The following is a 9,056-nucleotide window of genomic DNA, read 5'->3' as shown; positions in this document are numbered from 1 at the left end:
GTCCTGCTATATTCTGTTTATAAATGTTTATTGTTTTTAAACTCAGGGAATACGGTGCGTTCTTGGACAAAAGAGGGTTTTGGGGGACAAAAGCAAAAATATTTAAATGCCTATCGTAGATTTTTGCTTTTATTTACTTATTTTGCGCTATTGCCTTTATTTTTGCGCAATTAACGTGAATAATTGTATTAGTTTGTTGATATTGTGACATTGTACATGATATTATGATTAGCATGATCAGCAAATTAAATGCACAATCTTAAACTCATCCACCCATCCATCCAATCATTTTCTCATTCAATTAATTTAAAATCATTTTAGTAATGGTATAACAGTATCGGTATTGGCAATACTGGCCCTGTATGTACATGGTATCGAATAGATGACAACATGTGCAGTATCGCCCACCAGTAGGAGTAGCCCATTTGGAAAGAGGGCGTGTCCGCTTCATTGGCCGCCCTCTTTCCAAATGGGCTACTCCTACTCGTGGGCGATACTGCAAATGTTGTCATCTATTCGATACCATGTAAATACAGGGCCAGTATTTGTATTGTGTCATACACCTGTATTACTTCTAATATTTCAGGTACTCTCCATTCTTTACACCCCTCCTTGTTTATTTCAGTATGCTATACATTTTGATCATTTATACAGAAATCCTGCTTTCATGCACGTGTCAGTCTGGCTTTTGATCATCTGATCAGTTTTAGTCAGGGATGTGAGGCCCCTTTAAGGAAAAACGAGCAAAATTGAGAAAAAAAAGGAACATTTCTAACAACACAAAATGCTGCCACGGAAATGCTGAAATAATATATATATATAATAATTTTTTTTTTTTTAAATCAAGACTACAATTCCTGCAATTGGGTGCATTTCTACACCATATTTTACCTTTAGATTTATTCTCATCTACCAACCTCTTTCGGCTGTCTTTTTGACACTTACATGTCCCTTGTAAAGTTACACTGAATTTTTTGTTTTTTTTAGTAGATCATTTACTAACATTATTATCATTTAAAATGTAGTAGGAAAATCTATAACATGCACACAAAGAACTCAGAAAGCGTTTGTCATTTAGCAACGTCATAACCATGCACTTTCAGGTACTATACTTCCGGTGTCCTGACCTCTGTTTACAATCCGTCACGTCAAAAATATACCTTCTCGCTGGCTACTAATAAATACTCTAGGACTACAACTTGTTCGGAATTAACAGTGTTCGGATTGTCCATCCATCCATCCATTTTCTTCCGCTTATCCGAGGTCAGCAGCCTAAGCAGAGAAGCCCAGACTTCCCTCTCCCCAGCCACTTCGTCCAGCTCCTCCCGGGAGATCCCGAGGCGTTCCCAGGCCAGCCGGGAGACATCGTCTTCCCAACGTGTCCTGGGTCTTTCCCGTGGCCTCCTGCCGGTCGAACGTGCCCTAAACACCTCCGTAGGGAGGCGTTCGGGTGGCATCTTGACCAGATGTCTGAACCACCTCATCTGGCTCCTCTCGATGTGGAGGAACTTCGGCTTTACTTTGAGCTCCCCCCGGATGACAGAGATTCTCACCCTATCTCTGAGGGAGAGCCCCCCCACCCGGCGGAGGAAACTCATTTCGGCCGCTTGTACCCGTGATCTTGTCCTTTCAGTCAGAACCCAAAGCTCATGACCATAGGTGAGGATGGGAACGTAGATCGACCGGTAAATTGAGAGCTTTGCCTTCCGGCTCAGCTCCTTCTTCACCATAATGGATTGCTACAGCGTCCGCATTACTGAAGACGCCGCACCAATCCGCCTGTCGATCTCACGATCCACTCTTCCCTCACTCGTGAACAAGACTCCGAGGTACTTGAACTCCTCCACTTGGGGCAAGATCTCCTCCCCAACTCGGAGATGGCACTCCACCCTTTCCCGGGCGAGAACCATGGACTCGGACTTGGAGGTGCTGATTCTTATCCCAGTCGCTTCACACTCGTCTGCAAACTGTGATTATCCAAATATAATTAGCAGCAAAGTGGACAGCCGTCAACGTTGTGGCTTGAAGAGCGAACAGCGGCGACAACAAGTAAGCTCGCTAGATAGTTAGATAACTAGCGAGCTTGTTTCGGTGCTCTCAACCATGGTCTTAACTTTTTTCTTCATTTTATTTTGAAGCCCCAAAACAAGCTTGCTAGTTAACTAACCATCTAGCTATCTTACTTGTTGTCGCCTCCGTTCGCTATCAGAGCCATAACGTTGACGGCTGTCTTAGGGCTGGGCGATACGGCCTTTTTTTAATATCTCAATATTTTTAGGCCATATCGCGATACACGATATATATCTCGATATGTTGCCTTAGCCTTGAATGAACACTTGATGCATATAATCACAGCAGTATGATGATTCTATGTGTCTACATTAAAACATTCTAGTTCATACTGCATTAATATGTGCTCATTTTAAACTTTCATGCAGAGAGGGAAATCACAACTAAGTCAATTGACCAAAACTGTATTTATTAAACAGTTATTAAGCAGTGGCACAAACATTCATGTCATTTCCAAAACAGAAAGTGCCAGATTGTCAGACATTTTAAAACAAGCTATAAGTGCACTTTTGTGCATGATGACACAAGATATTTGAATAAGTGTCACATAAAAATGAGCTGCATATCAAATATTATATGTCCTACGGTGTTGATGTGGAAATAGTTGCTTCGGCATTTAGTTGGTGTGGCACCGAACGGAGATGTTGACATGATGTAAAGACATATTCCCGCTTGAAGCCAAACCACCGTCAGACGATGGACCCCGTGCTGTTTTTCTGGGAATTAATTATTCCTCCATTTGTTACCAGATTCGCACCTTCTTTCTCTCGTCTTACCACTCAAACCACACTGTTAGCTGTTAGCATCACAGCTAACGTTACCATGTTACCAAGGGAGCGTGTGACGTTGCTCACGTGACAGTATGTGACTTATGTAAGAAGGTGGGCTTGTTTTAAGTCTCTGTGAGAAGGAGAGACAGGAAAGAGTGAGAAACGCATGCAGTTTAATGCCCCGCAGCTAAAAGCAATTGCGTGAGAACGTATACTCGAATATCACGATATAGTCATTTTCTATATCGCACAGAGACAAACCCGCGATATATCTAGTACCGTATTTTTCGGACTATTAAGTCGCAGTTTTTTTCATAGTGTGATTTATATATGTTTTTTTCCTTCTTTATTATGCATTTCCGGCAGGTGCGACTTATACTCCGGTGCGACTTATACTCCGAAAAATACGGTATATCGATTTTACGCCCAGTCCTAGGCTGTCTACTTTTCTGCTAATCATATTAGCTTGTCCTGCAACTCACCTGCAGCATTCAACACATTTTGTTTAGAACGTATTTTTTTTGATATTTCATTTAAAAAACACGGACGTGATATTTTGACGCAAAAATTAGTGTTTGAAAACTCGTATTTTCGCATTTTCACAGACGATGTTTAGCAAAGAGCTGTAAAGCTTATTACACATATGACTATGTCTGCAGCCATGTAACAATTTCTAAAAATGTTCTGATGTTTGAACGTAGTGTTAGATTGCATTCCAATAGCTTTCTGTAATCTTCCTTCCTTAACTTCCTCTTTGGTTTTGGCTCCATTCAAAGAACCAAACATGCATTTATCAGAGTTTCAATGTCTGTGCCAAGACAACACAGCAACATGTATACAAACACAGGATTGATGCTCGTGCTTGCTTGAGTGTGATGTAAAGCCCTTGTCAGATCCCAGAAGGAGCATTGCAGAACATTCTCAGGAAGTCCTCAGCCTTCCTAATAATGCGGTTGACAAACAGAACAGGACAGGCTGATATGTTTTTTTAAACAACAGATCACACTGTGGTATGTTCTGAATAGAACTGGTATGCAGTGAGTCCAGCAGGAAGTTGCGCTATGACCGAGTAAGGACATACGAAGAGGGACGGATGTGACAGTATCACTGAGTCAGCTTCTAATATGATGATATGATACTGACTTGTTGGAACACTTATCAGGACCAGCGTTGTGTAATGATGGAATATCTGAGCTTGTAATTGAAAAGCATTCCGGACATATTTCATATTCTGCATTATTTCCCGTAAATCATTTGTTTGTGCAACATTTGATTTTCAGAACAATTGAGACGGCATAGCTCGGTTGGTAGAGTGGCCGTGCCAGCAACTTGAAGATTCCAGGTCCGATTCCCGCTTTCGCCATCCTAGCCACTGCCGTTGTGTCCTCGGGCAAGACACTTTACCCACCTGCTCCCAGTGCCACCCACACTGGTTTAAATGTAACTTAGATATTGGGTTTCACTATATGTAAAGCGCTTTGAGTCACTAGAGAAAAGCGCTATATAAATATAATTCACTTCACGCTTCACTTGATAAGATATTCCAGCTTTCTAAAAGTTTTATACTTTTTTTTAAATTGGACTGCAAAAAGCGCAACTTTAGTTGATTGTGTCCCTTTTGGTTTACTTTTTCCTTGGGTTGATTATCTATTTCGTTGAGTTGCCCCTTTTAAGCTTTAATAAAATGTCCAAAATGTGTGGGTAAGATGGAAAACTAAAACCAAACCCTGATTGATTAAGTGATTTACTGCTGGTTGTTTAAACATGTGCATCCTAAAATACTCAAATAAAGTAAATCCAAGTGTACCAGTCTAACAGGAGCCAGCCAATGTGTCTGCGCCAGGTGTACGTTAGTAAATTTCACTCTCTGACAACTTCAAGAGTAGTGCTGGCTGCTGGGCTACCAGCTCGGGCTTTTACCTCAGTAGTCAGCATGCTCACCTCTCATAGGAACAACCGGGGTTCGCGTTCCTGTGCGAGATGCAGTAAAAAGGCACAGGGCCGAACCAGCTAAGTTACACCAACAACTTGAGTTTCCCTTTCTCTGCAATATTCTCAGTTTTACATTTTGTCTTTCCTTCCCTATATGTTTCCATCATGTTTAAAACAATCAGCTGTGCGTGATTACAGTAATTTCTGGACTATAATGTGCACCTTTTTTCCTTTGCTTTGAAACCTGTGCTTTATACAATACTGATCTTCACATGCCTCCATTAAATTTAGCCTCATCACATCAGACCAATGAAATTGCCGAAAGGGTCACGGTGGGCTGACGAAATTGTTCACATTAAATCAAACGCCCTCACACAATCAATCAGTCGGCCATTTAGCCCATTATACACTCACCCTCATCATGGCGCTCAATGCTTTTTCCAGTAGGCTACTGTATGCTACGTTAAGACTGGAATATACACTTGCGTTGCGTTGTTTGCATCCCCCCCTGATGGCGTCTTGTTTGATTTGTAGTTATTCCATGGGGGGTGGCGCCCAACTTGTAATTCTCTTCCAAAACACTAAGGGGCAGTGTCTCCAGAAGGAACAACTGCAGACCCGATACTGTGTATTTCCCTCCTGTGAAGAGTGACTATATACAACCACAGAACCACCACATCGACAACTTTGTCTACACTGGAACATGTCTATGAATGTTCTCATTCATTCAGGTCATTGTCATCTCACAGCATTCAATCGATCGCAACTGGACTGCTTGGTTTGTCTGAGAAGAAGTTTCTCCTCTCATCCGAGTAGGCTACATCAGTTTGTGCTCATAGACTTAGATTGGTCAGATCTAGTTGAGCTGCTGGTGCCAAAACCCCAAAAATGTATACTCCAATACCAGGAGGGTGTCCCTGGGCAAGGATGGTTTTGCCTTATCATAGTGAGAAAAACAACTGTTGAGATGCAAACAAGTAATCCTACTGTCAATGCCAACAACCGTCGTTGGAAGTGTAGTTTCCCCTCGTTAGCATTGAGGTATTGTGTGGCAGAAAGATTACAGACGGAATCGCCCACGTTTGCATTTTTACCTGCTTAAGCTTTACCAGGGGACCAGCTGTACGTTGCAGTCCCTCCAGTCTGTCTTAGGCCTCCACCAGGATGGCCATGCCTGGAGCACCTAACAAGGGAGGTGTCTGGGAGGCACCTGAACTCGATGACTAAGCCCCCTCAACTTGGTCCCTTCTGATAGTCATCCCCACCTTATTTCTAAGGTTGAGCCCAACCTCCTTGGGAGGGAGCTCATTTCAGCCACTTGTATATGCGACTTTGCCCTTCTGGTTGCTACCTAAAGTTAGTGATCAGAGGTGAGGGGAGAAACTTTCTTCACAAGTCTGGTATAGCGACTGCCTTCCTACAGCTGCTGCATTCGTCTGTAGGAAAGTCTAAAAACGAGAATGGACTGATAACACCAAAATGCAACATTTCTTTAGAAACAACGTGTTTTGTTCCAGTGCGGTAAATACATCCGAAGGCAGACTGCTGTGTCTCTGAATAAATAGATGAAGACCTCCATCAGACCCCCTTTCCTGGTTTTATGCAGTTTGAATGTCCTGTATGTGATGAAGCCATGAAGAGAAGAAAATATTGTGTCTCAGCTGCAGCCATGCAGATAAGAAAAGAACACTCATTCAAATGTTATCTCCCTTGCCCCAAGTCTTTAGACAGGGAAGAAACAGTTCTACAAGTCTGGTCAGTCTGTTTAAAATGTCATTTAGTCAGAAACTGAATGTCATGCCTGCTATTTGGACAGACATTGATTCTACTTGCTGAGAAGTCAAGATGTCAAACTGTACATGCCGGCGGAGTCGAGTTATTGGGGGAAGTCTTGACACTTTATGGAATTTCCCCCTGCTTGCACTGTTTAGTTTTGCATAATCTTTCTGAGTCCTTTTATTCCACTTCCCCAACTTTTTCCAGACATTCCTTTGTTGTCACATTCATGCATGACTCTGCTTTGTGTGCAACAATAGAAGTAACGCCCCCTTCCCCGTTGAAGGAAACTTGTCTGTAGTGAATATTTCATTCATTTTTCTATTGTTCCAAAGCATCTTCAATTCTAAAACAACCGCTGTTGGAATGCCTCAGGGTACGCTGTCTTAATATCCCTCATTATCGCCTGGAAATAGACTGCATCTTTTTAGCATCATTTCATTGTCTTCAGTTTAGTCAATGCAATGCAGTTAAATTGTCCTTGTGCACCTGTGTAATCATGCATGGCACATTAGATTGAGAGAATCTCATCGCAATCGACCCAGACAAATACGAGGCAGTGTTTTCTACCGCTGCTTCATCCACAGCTGCTGGATTGGGTCTGCTTTCACTCATACCAGCCAGGTGTGCACAAATATGAGGGGTTTCCTTCATCTAACTAAGCCAAATTCCTCAGCGTGGAGAGAAAAAAGGGGGGCGGGCAGGAGAGGGGGTGGTCTTTTCTCGGCTATGTCTTTCCATCATGAGGAATGAAGGAAAAAAAGAGTCCTGGTGTCTGGGTGGTTGCAGGTGTTTGTGTCACAGGGGTTCTGGTTGGTGAGCTGGGCTTGAGTGGAAAAAAAGGAATGTGGGGCTCCTGGAATGTTTTGAGCAGTCTAAGATAATTGAGGGAATCTGGAACAAGAAAAGACAAACCAAGGTCCCACAGTGGAAGAATGTGCTTCTGGGATGCCGTAAGAAACATTCCGTCCATACAGACCGCTTCACTGAGCCCAAAACATGCTTCAGATGGTACTTTTAATCTCCAGTTCTATGCCTCTCCTCATGTAAACGTCACATTATGCAGGAGAAAAACTGGTCTTTACCTCATGGATGTATTTCAAAAGTCTTATTCCCAATATTACTTCATTAGCATCCTCAAAGTGTCACTGCATGTTAGTCTTTAGACCAGGGGTCACCAACCTTTTTGAAACCAAGAGCTACTTCTTGGGTACTGATTAATGCAAAGGGCTACCAGTTTGATACACACTTAAATAAATTGCCAGAAATAGCCAATTTGCTCAATTTACCTTTAACTCTGTTATTATTAATAATTAATGATATTTATCATTGTGGAAACACTGATCATCTTAATGATTTCTCACAATAAATATATATAGAAACAGATAAATATCAATATGCAACACTTTATTTTTATATTTTCTCTAAGTGCACATTTTTCAAATTGAACATTTTCAAATGATCACTTCTAAGACAGAATTGTGAAATCACAATATCCCATTTTAACTAGCTAGCCACTAACATTTTTTTAACAAATCATGAATTACTTTGCACCATGTTTGTACAAATAATAACTCATGTAAAATACAAAAGTCAACTCTCAAATTTTTAAATAAATCATGTCACACTTTGAACTGGACACCAAATCTGTTATCTGTTTCTTTGTCAGTTAGTGAAGACCAAGTCTTTAAAAAAATTTCTTGGATTTTCAAATTCTATTTGAGTTTTGTCTCTCTTAGAATTAAAAATGTCGAGCAAAGCGAGACCAGCTTGCTAGTAAATAAATAAAATAAAAAAAATAGAGGCAGCTCAGTGGTAAGTGCTGCTATTTGAGCTATTTTTAGAACAGGCCAGCGGGCTACTCATCTGGTCTTTACGGGCTACCTGGTGCCCGCGGGCACCGCGTTGGTGACCCCTGCTTTAGACAGTGTGGGTGTTTCATTCAGTAAAAAAAAAATGCAATTCCGTTTTTTGAGATGGTCCGTCATAACGTTTTTAACATTCAATCAAACAGTATTGTGAGTTTTTGTTTTAGTGTTCCTGAAAAATTGGACCAAAGCACATATTGCAGCAGATTTTTGGCTGGCATAGGTACACACTACGTATACCTATGCCCACCATGGGCAAGACCAAACAGCTGTCAGAGAACAACTGTGGCAAGATTGTAGACCTGCACAAGACTGGAAATGGCTACAAAACCATCAACAAGAAAGTTAATAAGAAAAAGACCGTTATTGGTTAAGTAATTTGGAAATGCAAGAAATAAAAGATAACAGTCAATTGTGGGTTAAGGACAATTCTAATGAAAAGGAGGCACCGGCCCAGAAATACAACGGAGGAGTATTAATTTCAAGGATCTTTATAATCTTTGACTGGCTTTTTCGCAGAAGTTTCCCAAAAACAGCTGAGCACACCTGTAACTCTGACCAAATAAATAGACTACAATCAAATGTCTACTGTAGAGGACACTTGTTGTTTGGAATATATAAAATAAGACTAATACTGACG

This window comes from Nerophis lumbriciformis, linkage group LG14 (genome assembly GCF_033978685.3).
Source record: "Nerophis lumbriciformis linkage group LG14, RoL_Nlum_v2.1, whole genome shotgun sequence".
Lineage (NCBI taxonomy): Eukaryota > Metazoa > Chordata > Actinopteri > Syngnathiformes > Syngnathidae > Nerophis > Nerophis lumbriciformis.
The sequence above is the reverse complement of the archived record's forward strand: the minus strand, read 5'-3'. Positions refer to the sequence as shown.